At 42.9% G+C, this 12,402-nt stretch overlaps 1 long non-coding RNA gene across 4 annotated transcripts; it reads left to right on the top strand.

The window, feature by feature from the left end:
- Nucleotides 1-5,242: 5,242 nt before the first annotated feature.
- On the top strand, nucleotides 5,243-9,384 carry LOC118407923. Of its 4 annotated transcripts, none has more exons than XR_004830216.1 (3): nucleotides 5,243-6,370; nucleotides 6,748-6,874; nucleotides 7,971-9,384. It is a non-coding gene; the product is annotated as an uncharacterized LOC118407923 (long non-coding RNA). The 4 variants fall into 4 exon arrangements; XR_004830217.1 differs by having other exon boundaries at nucleotides 5,245-6,370; nucleotides 6,753-6,874; XR_004830215.1 differs by having other exon boundaries at nucleotides 5,840-6,129.
- The last annotated feature ends 3,018 nt before the right edge of the window (nucleotides 9,385-12,402 follow it).

The raw sequence follows: 12,402 nt of genomic DNA, 5'->3' as shown, positions 1-12,402 counted from the left end.
TATTTTAGCCAGACGAATCAATAAATAAACCACAGAACACGGTGTATCAAAAGAAACAACAAGTCTTTATTTGCAGGAGGCACATGTAGGTTGTATTGTTCATCTTGGCAGATTCAGCTAAAGTAACCGATATCTAATATATTGACAGGAACGATCAAAGAAGTACACTTTTAGACAATATGGTTCCATGGACTGTGAATGATATATGACTGTGATAAGAATAAGTTAAAGGGCAGTCTCAACATACATGATTTGGCAATCGAACTGACCTCAACTCCTCTCCTATTTCTCTCATAGTTCTGGATAGAACGTCGACTAACTCTTTGAATATTCGAAGTTGTCTGGGCAATACTCGCTGGCCGTCGACAGACTTTCGTACAACTGTGCAAGCATAACACCCCCTCGCCGATTGTATACTAGTACCTATCCACAATAATGCCCTCCTTTGATGCTGACGCATTTTGATGGTGTGTTCGTCGTATCATATTATACAAGCAGAGGTTAGGCTCCGGCTGTTTTGACGAATTGTTTAGGCGTTTTTATCAGGCTCTCTTTTTTTTACTGTTCTCTTTTCGACCGTGAGACATCAAGAAAACATCATAAAAACTTCTAGAAAACGTTTAAATGACAGCCGGAGACTAACCTCTGCTTGGACAGTAGTCATATCATTCAAATACATCATGACTTGTGATAATCCCTGCATGGCAGATATAGGAAAATATATCAAAGAATGTGTAGAAATCAGAAATTCCTTCAATAATTGTAAAAGCCTCCAATGATTGTAAGAAAACTTATCCCATACTACAACCCCTGTATTAGTTAGATAAACCTTAAGTTAAGCTATAGAACTGTAGTTATGTAGATGCCATACTTTGTACCTTGTACAATTGTTGTGCAATAAAGTTATATATATCATGGTCATATTGCAAGATGCAAAGCAAGACGAATGTGTAGAAGAACCATTTACTACAAAATCAACGCGTTTTGGCGAGTTTTACAACAAACAGACCCTGGCCCTTTGGGTCGACAATTTCCGGACCTGAGTGGAGCCTCCAAGGAGGTGATTTTTTTAGAACAGGCGAAAATCACAGCACGAAAACGAATATTTAAGCATACTTTCCGAGATACTTAAATGTAGCCTAAAGGTGGGAAAATATTTCCGCAGAGTTTACGGTATCGTAAAGACCACGGACACCATGGTTTTACATTTCCGTAACCTTTCCGTATTCGTTAAGGCAGATTAAATACATGTAATATCTTTACATAACCTTTAAGCATCCTTATATGCGCCGTATATGAAACGGGTATTGCTTATGTACAGAAAACATCTACAGGCTTTGAACCGACCATACGTTCACATACAATCAGTTAACCTTCGCCTTTTTTTTATTTTCGTGGTTCTCTAAGGTGGAAATTACCAATAGGAGATGATATATTTTCATTGCCCTTCCGTTACAATTGATCTCATTTTACATACTCTTATCAGTATAGGTCTATGGAGACCTCCCCCTTTTATGTATAGGTATGGTAGCGTTTATTTCTAAGAAGAGGCATTGCTTTTACCAAATTAAGAGTATTTTCCACTCAATATACCACATGCGCCGTTCAATAAAGCAGCGGCTTCAAATGAATAGCTCCTGCTGTGTTTGCGTGTTTAGTTTAACCAAGAAAAGTAAATATCCTGTGTGAAAGCTACATATAACAGATACAATCTTTCCGATATCTTTCCGTTACATTTGAGCTGACTTTACATAAAAGGGGGGAGGTTTAAGCAAACCTCCCCCCTTTTATGTATAGGCGGAAAAAAGATGTCGGAAAGGTAGCGTTAATCATTACTTGAAGAAGAGGCATTGCTTTTACCAAATTAAGAGTATTTTCCGCTCAATATACCACATGCGCCGTTCACTTAAGCAGCGGCTTCAAATGAATAGTGTTTGCGTGTTAAGTTTAACCAAGAAAAGCAAATCTCCTTTGTGAAAGTTACATATAACAGATACAATCTTTCCGATGTCTTTCCGTTACATTTGAGCTGACTTTACATAAAAGGGGGGAGGTTTAAGCAAACCTCCCCCCTTTTTATGTATAGGTGGAAAAAAGATGTCGGAAAGGTAGCGTTAATCATTATTTGAAGAAGAGGCATTATTTTCCGCTCAATATACCACATGCGCCCTCACTAACGCAGCAGCTTCGCCTGAATAGCCCCTGCTGTGTTAACGTGTTGAGTTTAACCAAGATAAGCAACATTTGCTCCTGGTTAAAACTTACATATAGCAGATACAATTTTTGGAATGTATAGGTGCAAACGGAAAGGTAGCGTTAATTATTATTCTTAAAAGAGGCATTGCTTTTACCAAATTACGAGTATTTTCCACTCAATATACCACATGCGCCTCTCACTAAAGTAGCGACCTCGCCTGAATAACTCATTCTGTGTTAGCGTGTTTGACGAAACCAGGAAAATCAAAATATCCTCATGGAACATATGGTATCTTTCCAATGTCTTTACGTTACCATTGAGCTCACTTTACACAAAAAGATGCTATGTACAGGTGCAAGAAAGATGTCGGAAAGGTAGCGTTTACTTTTTCCAGTAGTATCGTATGTTACCGATATCGTTCCGTTACCTTTGCCTTTGAGCTTACTTTTCAGAAAACTCTCTGAACTTTCTTTACAGAGGTGGAGATTGATAGTTACAGAAAAAGATGTTGGAGAGGTAGCGTTGAAAGCAAGGAAATTAAATATTTAACCTCCTTGTTGAAAGGAAACAACAGTCGCCGGGAGGACTGGGTACATGCCCCCGAAGATTGGTGGTCATAATTACGGCATGTTCCCGTTCAGGGTAAGAGGACTAGTACTGGGCGGCCTGTGCAGTATGTCGCTCGCGGGTGGCTGTGCCTTGCAGCTTGGCATCCCGACGACATAGCGTCCTCACTACGCGGTAACCACTGCATGAAATATCGGATTTACCAAACTTACCATTGGTGTGTAAATACCTGGTAAATCTGATGTACAATATTTACCCAAATTTAGCACATATTTACCCGGTAAATTTGGATAAATACGGGTAAATGCTGGTAATGCACCCTGATATAAGGCCTTAAACAGGGGTACATCTATTGCATTGTCAGGGATGGGCCCTCTTTTATGGCCTTATATAGGGGTACATGTGTTACATTGTTAGGGATGGACCCTGGTATAAGGCCTTCTATAGGGGTGCATGTATTACATTGTCAGGGATGGACCCTGGTATAAGGCCTTATATAGGGGTGCGGTGGTACCCACAGTGTACAGAACACCCCACCGCTCTGAGATAAGAGTTATGTCAGGGCGAGGGTACTCGCAGTATACAGAACACACCACCGCCCTGAGATAAGAGTTATCCCTGGGCGGTGGTACCCACAGTGTACAGAACACCACACCGCCCTGAGATAAGAGTTTATCCCAGGGCGAGGGTACCCACAGTGTACAGAACACCACACCGCCCTGAGATAAGAGTTATCCCAGGGCGAGGGTACCCACAGTGTACAGAACACCACACCGCCCTGAGATAAGAGTTATCCCAGGGCGAGGGTACCCACAGTGTACAGAACACCACACCGCCCTGAGATAAGAGTTATCCCAGGGCGAGGGTACCCACAGTGTACAGAACACCACACCGCCCTGAGATAAGAGTTATCCCAGGGCGAGGGTAACCCACAGTGTACAGAACACCACACCGCCCTGAGATAAGAGTTATCCCAGGGCGAGGGTACCCACAGTGTACAGAACACCACACCGCCCTGAGATAAGAGTTATCCCAGGGCGAGAGTACCCACAGTGTACAGAACACCACACCGCCCTGAGATAAGAGTTATCCCAGGGCGAGGGTACCCACAGTGTACAGAACACCTCACTGCCCTGAGATAAGAGTTATGTCAGGATGGGGGTACCCACAGTGTACAGAACACCACACCGCCCTGAGATAAGAGTTATCCCAGGGCGAGGGTACCCACAGTGTACAGAACACCACACCGCCCTGAGATAAGAGTTATCCCAGGGCGAGGGTACCCACAGTGCACAGAACACCACACCGCCCTGAGATAAGAGTTATCCCAGGGCGAGGGTACCCACAGTGCACAGAACACCACACCGCCCTGAGATAAAAGTTATCCCAGGGCGAGGGTACCCACAGTGTACAGAACACCACACCGCCCTGAGATAAGAGTTATCCCAGGGCGAGGGTACCCACAGTGTACAGAACACCACACCGCCCTGAGATAAGAGTTATCCCAGGGCGAGGGTACCCACAGTGTACAGAACACCACACCGCCCTGAGATAAGAGTTATCCCAGGGCGAGGGTACCCACAGTGTACAGAACACCACACCGCCCTGAGATAAAAGTTATCCCAGGGCGAGGGTACCCACAGTGTACAGAACACCACACCGCCCTGAGATAAGAGTTATCCCAGGGCGAGGGTACCCACAGTGTACAGAACACCACACCGCCCTGAGATAAGAGTTATCCCAGGGCGAGGGTACCCACAGTGTACAGAACACCACACCGCCCTGAGATAAGAGTTATCCCAGGGCGAGGGTACCCACAGTGTACAGAACACCACACCGCCCTGAGGTAAGAGTTATCCCAGGGCGAGGGTACCCACAGTGTACAGAACACCACACCGCCCTGAGATAAGAGTTATCCCAGGGCGAGGGTACCCACAGTGTACAGAACACCACACCGCCCTGAGATAAGAGTTATCCCAGGGCGAGGGTACCCACAGTGTACAGAACACCACACCGCCCTGAGACAAGAGTTATCCCAGGGCGAGGGTACCCACAGTGTACAGAACACCACACCGCCCTGAGATAAGAGTTATAGGGGTACATGTGTTACATTGTTAGGGATGGACCCTGGTATAAGGCCTTCTATAGGGGTGCATGTATTACATTGTCAGGGATGGACCCTGGTATAAGGCCTTATATAGGGGTGCGGTGGTACCCACAGTGTACAGAACACCCCACCGCTCTGAGATAAGAGTTATGTCAGGGCGAGGGTACTCGCAGTATACAGAACACACCACCGCCCTGAGATAAGAGTTATCCCTGGGCGGTGGTACCCACAGTGTACAGAACACCACACCGCCCTGAGATAAGAGTTATCCCAGGGCGAGGGTACCCACAGTGTACAGAACACCACACCGCCCTGAGATAAGAGTTATCCCAGGGCGAGGGTACCCACAGTGTACAGAACACCTCACTGCCCTGAGATAAGAGTTATGTCAGGTTGGGGGCACCCAAAGGGTATAGAACACGTCCTCACCGCCCTGAGATAATAGTATTGGGGACAGAGCATAAAAGTTGAACACAGTCATCATTACCAGTCGACTAGCTTTTTAGGCCTTGAGTGAAATTGTAGGTGTAGTTCATTCATGAATGAGTCTCTATTAATAAGTATTTTACCATGATTGTTTACCATACTTAGAATTACATAACGGGCCCCTTATATATTTATGAAGAAAAATGCTTCAGTTAAAACTCAAGACAGTTCACAATCACAGATCTTATGTATTTATATGCTACACAGTTTGTGATAAATAACAAAGGTCACAGCTTTTAGTTAAAACAACTCTAAAATCTACAGTGAAAAATCCAAAAGATAACAGGTCAATCTTTAAACAGATGCTGTAAAGCAAACTTGAATCTAACCAAGGAAGGAAGGCCTTATAAGCTTTACACATTGTGTCACAAATGTCCCTCATGGACTTCATGCTGTATTGGGTCCTAAAAGGTCAACTTCTGACCTCAGGGTCAACATCCTAAAGGCCACAGAAATACAACGATCTGATTGGACCGTCGGAAACGCATGCGCACCATGCGCCGGGCGGGACAATTACAAAAAGTCGTTACGAGATATGAGATCAGACATGACTACGGGGTTTTACGTATCGCTTTCTACGCTACAAATGGCACAAGGAGTCTGCTATGGTCGGTCAGCAATTTGGGAGAGGCTTGTGAGTGTAGGGGGAATATGGTGTAAGCTCAAACGGACGGAAAATTATCGTGAATGATGTTTTAGTTGTACGTTTGGCGGCCGCCCCCCTCCCACCCTGGGCGGCGCACCCCTCCCGCAGGATCCAACGTGTACTTCGGTGAGTAGAAAATATATAGACTGTGCTTGCCTTTCAGTGTGCTTCGTTTTTTAAGCAAAAAGTAGGTTCGCTTTTGCTTTTCCCACTTGTTTTGTTATTGACATGTAATCGTTAGAAACAAATTTGTCTCCAACTAACCTGCCCCCCTCCCCCATTTAATAGGAAAATGTATTGGACAACAGGCATTTAGTATCTGGTTTTATGATACAAAACAGCAACAGCACTTGATGGGTGAATAATTGTGCGTTGATAAGAGAATTAATTTGTAGTCACATACATACTGTTAAACTTGAAACCAGTAGGATTAAATTAATGCTTCCAAATGATTATATTTAATAGATTATACTAGTACTATACATATTTAAATATATTTATTCATGTATTCGTTCAAATCATGGCTGGCATCACACAGCCAAGGCTGTCGATCTAGTTGTGACTATTATTATCAAGGGCTAACCTTTAACAATTTGAACACTGTTCAGTAACTGACAGTTGTTTGGTCACTAATTTGATGACTATTATATTTAAGGTATGGATTTAAGTCACGGTGTGTATGTATTAAATTCAGGGATGGCTGGATCTGATTGTGTCATTATTTCCCTTTTTATATGCCTCCAGTACAGCTGCAGTAGATACCTCCTTCAGACATGCAGCACAAGTTGTGAGGGTGGATAGCCAGAAGTAAAGCAAGGATCAGCCAGAAGTTTAGCTGCTGAGTACTTCAATGCTGCTACACACTCCATAGGTAAGCCTCAAAACTACAGTCCTGCATGACCAATATCATCATTGGCACACTTCAGTGTTTACCGAGGCAGGCCGTTATCATGATTCTGCTTAGTCTGGTTTTAGTTAGTTGTTGTGATGGGACGAAGCACAACTACCCCAGTTATGTCAAAATCGTGTGACATGTTCCTTGATTGCTGTGTATATATTTTTTATTTGTGTCATACCTGATAACATTTGATAGGGGTGTTCCAGACCGGATGATGATTTTCCGTATCACACAGGCTTTTTATTTGTATTAGACAGGTTTCCATCAATTGAATAGAACATACTCAACTCAAGCGAATGGAGTTCTTTTGTTCGAATTTTTCTCGAATTGATGTTATTTAAAGAATAGAGTTGTTGGCACCGTGCAGGTTGAAACAATGTAGCGAGTTTTATCCTTTTTATGAGTAGTTTAGCAATTAAATTGGGAGTTTTCCGACCTGGATATGATATACATGTATAGAATACAACACGGAGTATTCTGTATCACCTAAGGTACCAGGATCACCCGAAGGCCGGAAGGTGATCCGACCCGTAGGAGGGGTGGGACCGAGGATGATGTGAAATACACCATGTTTTATTTTATTTGTAACATACCTACCTGAGAAAACACAAGTTTCGATGCAAAACGCGCCAGAAGTTTAAAAAAATTTGGTGTCCTCGAACAAAAACAGTTACAGCAGCAATAATAACGTCTGAATCAGGTATTCGAATTTTAGACCACGCCGCCCTCGGTGTGGGTAGAGTACGTTTGAAGTGTTCGATGGAAGCCTGTGTGATACAGCTTTTCATTGCCCGGTCCAGAACACCCGTATCGACCAATATCGTGGCCCAGGTATGACGACATGAAATTTACATGAAAAATACAACACAATGTATTCGGCATTACTCTCAGTCCCAGCCCTCCCACGGGTCGGATCGCTTGACCCAGTCAGGCTGGTACACCATGTTGTTGTATTCTATATTTATCAATTTTCAGTACACATGGGGACTACCCTTCAGTTGCAAATTTAAATAGGCTAGATTTCCACACATAGATTTACATTCTGTGATACTTTTGTTTTATCATGTAGGAACTGACTCACCACACAAAGGACTCCAAACTCATGCCAAGAAGTTCAGCATTCAGACACAGAAGAAGGCAGCCTGTGCTTGTTTGGACCCTACAAGGAGTGCTTCGCAGCAGTGGACTTGAATATAGATGACAAGAGGATGTCTGTACGCAGTTCCACAGAATGTACTAGTAACTCAGGTGTTCACAGTTTGGCTGGACTTTAAAAGTTTACTCATCTGTATTTCAATATCTTTATTGACAACAACTTTGTTCTTTTATGTGATTGCTGTTAACCTAAGGGCCACTAAAATCTTCATAGCTTTGAAGACTTCCAGTATGAAGCAAATTGTGTTTCACTGTTGTGTGATTGTATGAACCGTGTGATTATGATACATTTTACATAATTGTCAGAATTACATTGTACCTACACAGGTCCCATACAATATGCTTGTACCTGCATATACAGGTGGTATTTTGAGCCCTGACATGCATCTGACCCTCACCCTTCTCCAAAGGAAATGGATTTCTTAGCCAGATCACTGGGTTGTTTTTAATCTGTTATGAACTTATTAATTCCCCAATCTATGAAGTTTCGAAAATGATGAATTGTTGCTTGAATAAACATGTAGCATCCCATGATGCTAATACTAGTAATAGGATCATGTTGGCAAAGTGTAAAACAATACAGGCCCCATTAAATGTTACATAAGTCTTTCATAGGTCATTAATGCACTGCATTTCAGTGTCATGTTACTGTTTCTTTCATTCATCTTGATCATAGTTGCACATTTTGCTTTTTACATTTGTTAACAGTGACAGCATAGTTTGGATGTTGCACACAATATATGATACAACTGTTACAGTACACAGTAAGTACATTGCAAATTCTTAACTGAGTGCTTAAGTTATTGTAGTCTCCAACTTCCAAGCAGACATGTCAGTTTGTCCAAGTAGGGACAAATAAGTTTCCATGGGATTTCTGTCCTTTGTAGTCTATTCAGTTATCTGCCTGCCAGTTGGTTCACTCCTATTACTCAAGTCCCCTATTAGTATTTGACCAAGCCAGAGTCTGGTAGAGACTGGGCTAATTGCAGATGAAATGTGATGGGCAAATAGTGTATGGCAAAAATATTGTATATAATTTCTAAAGCCTGTTTGTCAGTGCACAATGACGGAGACTGATGATAGGTTTAGATAGTGTGTGATGATAAAATACTTTCTTAAATATCATCCATGATAAAAGCTGCTTGTAACTGATTAGCTTGTACACAGGACAGTTGACCAATGTTCAATCATGCTATTAACATTAGCTATATAGCTTATAAGAAAAGGCCACAATTGTATATCTGTTATTTATCTGTTTACCCTTTAGAAATCCTAACTGTCATTGTTGATATGTTTATCCAATAAATAATGCTGAGTTTGGCCACAAATCGTGTTATGATTCAAAATCATGGGTAATTCTGGGGAGTAATCGGTTAACTACTGGCTAAATGTGGGTAAAGGGGGGCATATGATATTATTCTGGTAAAGGTTGTATAAATCCAAGGTAAATACAGCTAAATGTGGGTAAAGGGGGATAAATATAGCATTGAATATTCTGGTAAAGGTATGTATAAATCCAAGGTAAATATGGGTAAATACAGCTATATGAGAAATACTCCGCATGGTAAATGTCGGTAAATGCGCAAAATATATGAGAAATACCTCGTACGGTAAATCTCGGTAAACGCATATTTACACGAACCTGGTAAATGTGGGTAAATCAGGCAAACATTACCCGCTATACCATGCGGGTAAATGCCTGGTATATTTGCACCTTTACCGGCGGGTAAATGTCGATAAATCCCTGGTAAATCTAAACTTTACCCGGCTATACACCGCATTTACCAATGGGGTAAATTCGACTTTTCATGCAGTGAACGTATCATGGGAATATAGCGGGTTTGCTGTTTATATAATTGTACAAAAAAACTTTCTTATCATCTGGAAGAACATTTATTATCTACAAGCAATAATCACGTTCTCCCAGAAAGGCTGGTATTTTCTAGTGTGGTAACAGTTGTGTTTAGCTTAACATTGGCTAAACAGCGTACAAAGGGGATGGTGTTTTTCAAATTCAAATTTATTCGCCGTCAACTATGAATAACGAACAACGCGGCATTGAATTTCTAATTAGCAGCTCCCAGAAGAGGCCAGTCATGTGATAGGGCGTTATCCAATGACAGACAAAGGTGGGTTTTTTAAACCTAACGAATATACAATAATTTATAGAAGAAACCAGTTTGCAGGGCGTCTGTTTCGGGACAAGTCAAGAAGGAGCCTTGGATCCGTTTCAACACACGGATTATCGGCGTGGCTTTGCCGCAAATGGATTCGAACGGAACTACAGGACGGAACGGACATAACCATAGGACACTCAAGGCTTGCCAGAAACGGAGTATGTTGGAGAGTCTTCAAAGGGGCACAACTCAGGGTGAATTCAAGACTGTGTCATCTTGACCAGCATAAGCTGGCGGAGATATGGAGAGCACGGCCTGTTCATCACAAAACAGTACCCGTCTTCGGGAATCTCAGCGGATTTTTCCTAATGTGATGGCCAGATGGGACTATGCTGCTTGAAATGATGTCTTTCCAGGCGTATCGCCCGACACTGGACTCCAAATTGTGGACTTAAATGTAGCGGAGATTCGTGCATGGATATTGTACACCGATTGTTCCCTCGGTCGAGCAATCCAAGTCCACAATTGGACTCACAAGATAGTTTAGACGGCAAAGCCATAGATACCGGTGTAGGTATGATTCACACCAAATAAGACACGCATACCCGATGCAAAAGTTCCAATTTAAGCCACACAAAACACATAAAGCCTACCTAAAGATGCGGAAAGGTTTAAACTTACGCCGCCTTTACTAAAAATAAATGACAACTATAGTCCAAGGAAAGATCACGGAAAGCGTTCGGATAAGTACGTTTCTGCACTTCTTCGCGTGCCTTTCAGGGTGTGTAAACGACACATAAACGTGGGGAAATCGTGACGGAAATCGACTGTAAATGTGGTCAAAAGATCACGGAAAGGTCTTAAGAAACGAGTGCTTTCCGCCCGTATAGGTTACGAAAAACTGTCATTAACGACGCCTTAAAGCGTCTAATAGTTGCGGAAAGGCACGTGAAGGAGTGCCGAAACGTACATATAAGTGCATTAAAGGGAATCTTTACGTTCACGGATAGATGTCGTTAAGTTGCGGAAAGGGTGCAGAAAGGTCTTAATAAACGCATACTTTCCTCCCGTATAGGTTACGAAAAACTGTCATTAACGACGCCTTTAAGCGTCTAATAGTTGCGGAAAGGCACGTGAGGAGTGCATATAAGTACATATAAGTGCCAACGTAAAGGTAACATTAAAGGGGATCTTTACGTTCGCGGATAGATGTCGTTAAGTTGCGGAAAGGGTGCAGAAACGTCGCGTTTACGTTGAGTTTAAGCTTGCTTAAATACCAGATTTCGTGCTGTGAATTAATGCGCGCGCGGATGTCATCCATAAAATTAAGACATTGTGGCCTAATAGCAGAGGTCATTTACAGCTGCTTTTATCTGAGGCTATAATAATCTGCTGCATTTGTTTCATTAGTTGGAGATAGTAAATGGCCTTTCTGTAATCACCGACCTCTCTCCAGGCGACGCACAGATTGGTAAGCGATTTTACAATGTCAGGATGTGCGGTGTTCTTACCATAGATACTCCTCATCATCTGTAGTGACTGTTCATAATAGCTGATCGCCTTTCTGTGATCCCCAAGGTCACCCCAGGTGTTACCCATGTTGTTAAGTGAAGTGGCGATGTCAGGATGTGCAGTGTCCTCACCATAGATACTCCGCGTCATCTCTAGTGCCTGTTCATAATAGCTGATCGCCTTTCTGTGATCCCCGAGGTTACTCAAGGCGTTACCCAAGTTGTTAAGTGAGCCGGCGATGTCGGAATGTGCAGTGCCCTTACCATAGATACTCCGCGTCATCTCTAGTGCCTGTTCATAATAGCTGATCGCTTTTCTGTGATCCCCGAGGTTTCTCCAGGTGGCACCTAAGTTGTTAAGTGAGCCGGCGATGTCAGGATGTGCAGTGTCCTCACCATAGATACTCCGCTTCATCTGTATTGACTGTTCATAATAGCTGATCGCCTTTCTGTGATTCCCAAGGTTTCCCCAGGTGGCACCCAAGTTGTTAAGTGAGCCGGCGATGTCAGAATGTGCAGTGCCCTTACCATAGATACTCCGCGTCATCTCTAGTGCCTGTTCATAATAGCTGACCGCCTTTCTGTGATCACCAAGGTTTCCCCAGGTGGCACCCAAGTTGTTAAGTGAGCCGGCGATGTCAGGATGTGCGGTGTCCTCACCAAAGATACTCCGATTCATCTCTAGTGCCTGTTCATAATAGCTGATCGCCTTTCTGTG

This window comes from Branchiostoma floridae, unplaced genomic scaffold (genome assembly GCF_000003815.2).
Source record: "Branchiostoma floridae strain S238N-H82 unplaced genomic scaffold, Bfl_VNyyK Sc7u5tJ_1499, whole genome shotgun sequence".
Classification (NCBI taxonomy): Eukaryota; Metazoa; Chordata; class Leptocardii; order Amphioxiformes; family Branchiostomatidae; genus Branchiostoma; species Branchiostoma floridae.
The sequence above is the reverse complement of the archived record's forward strand: the minus strand, read 5'-3'. Positions and strand labels throughout refer to the sequence as shown.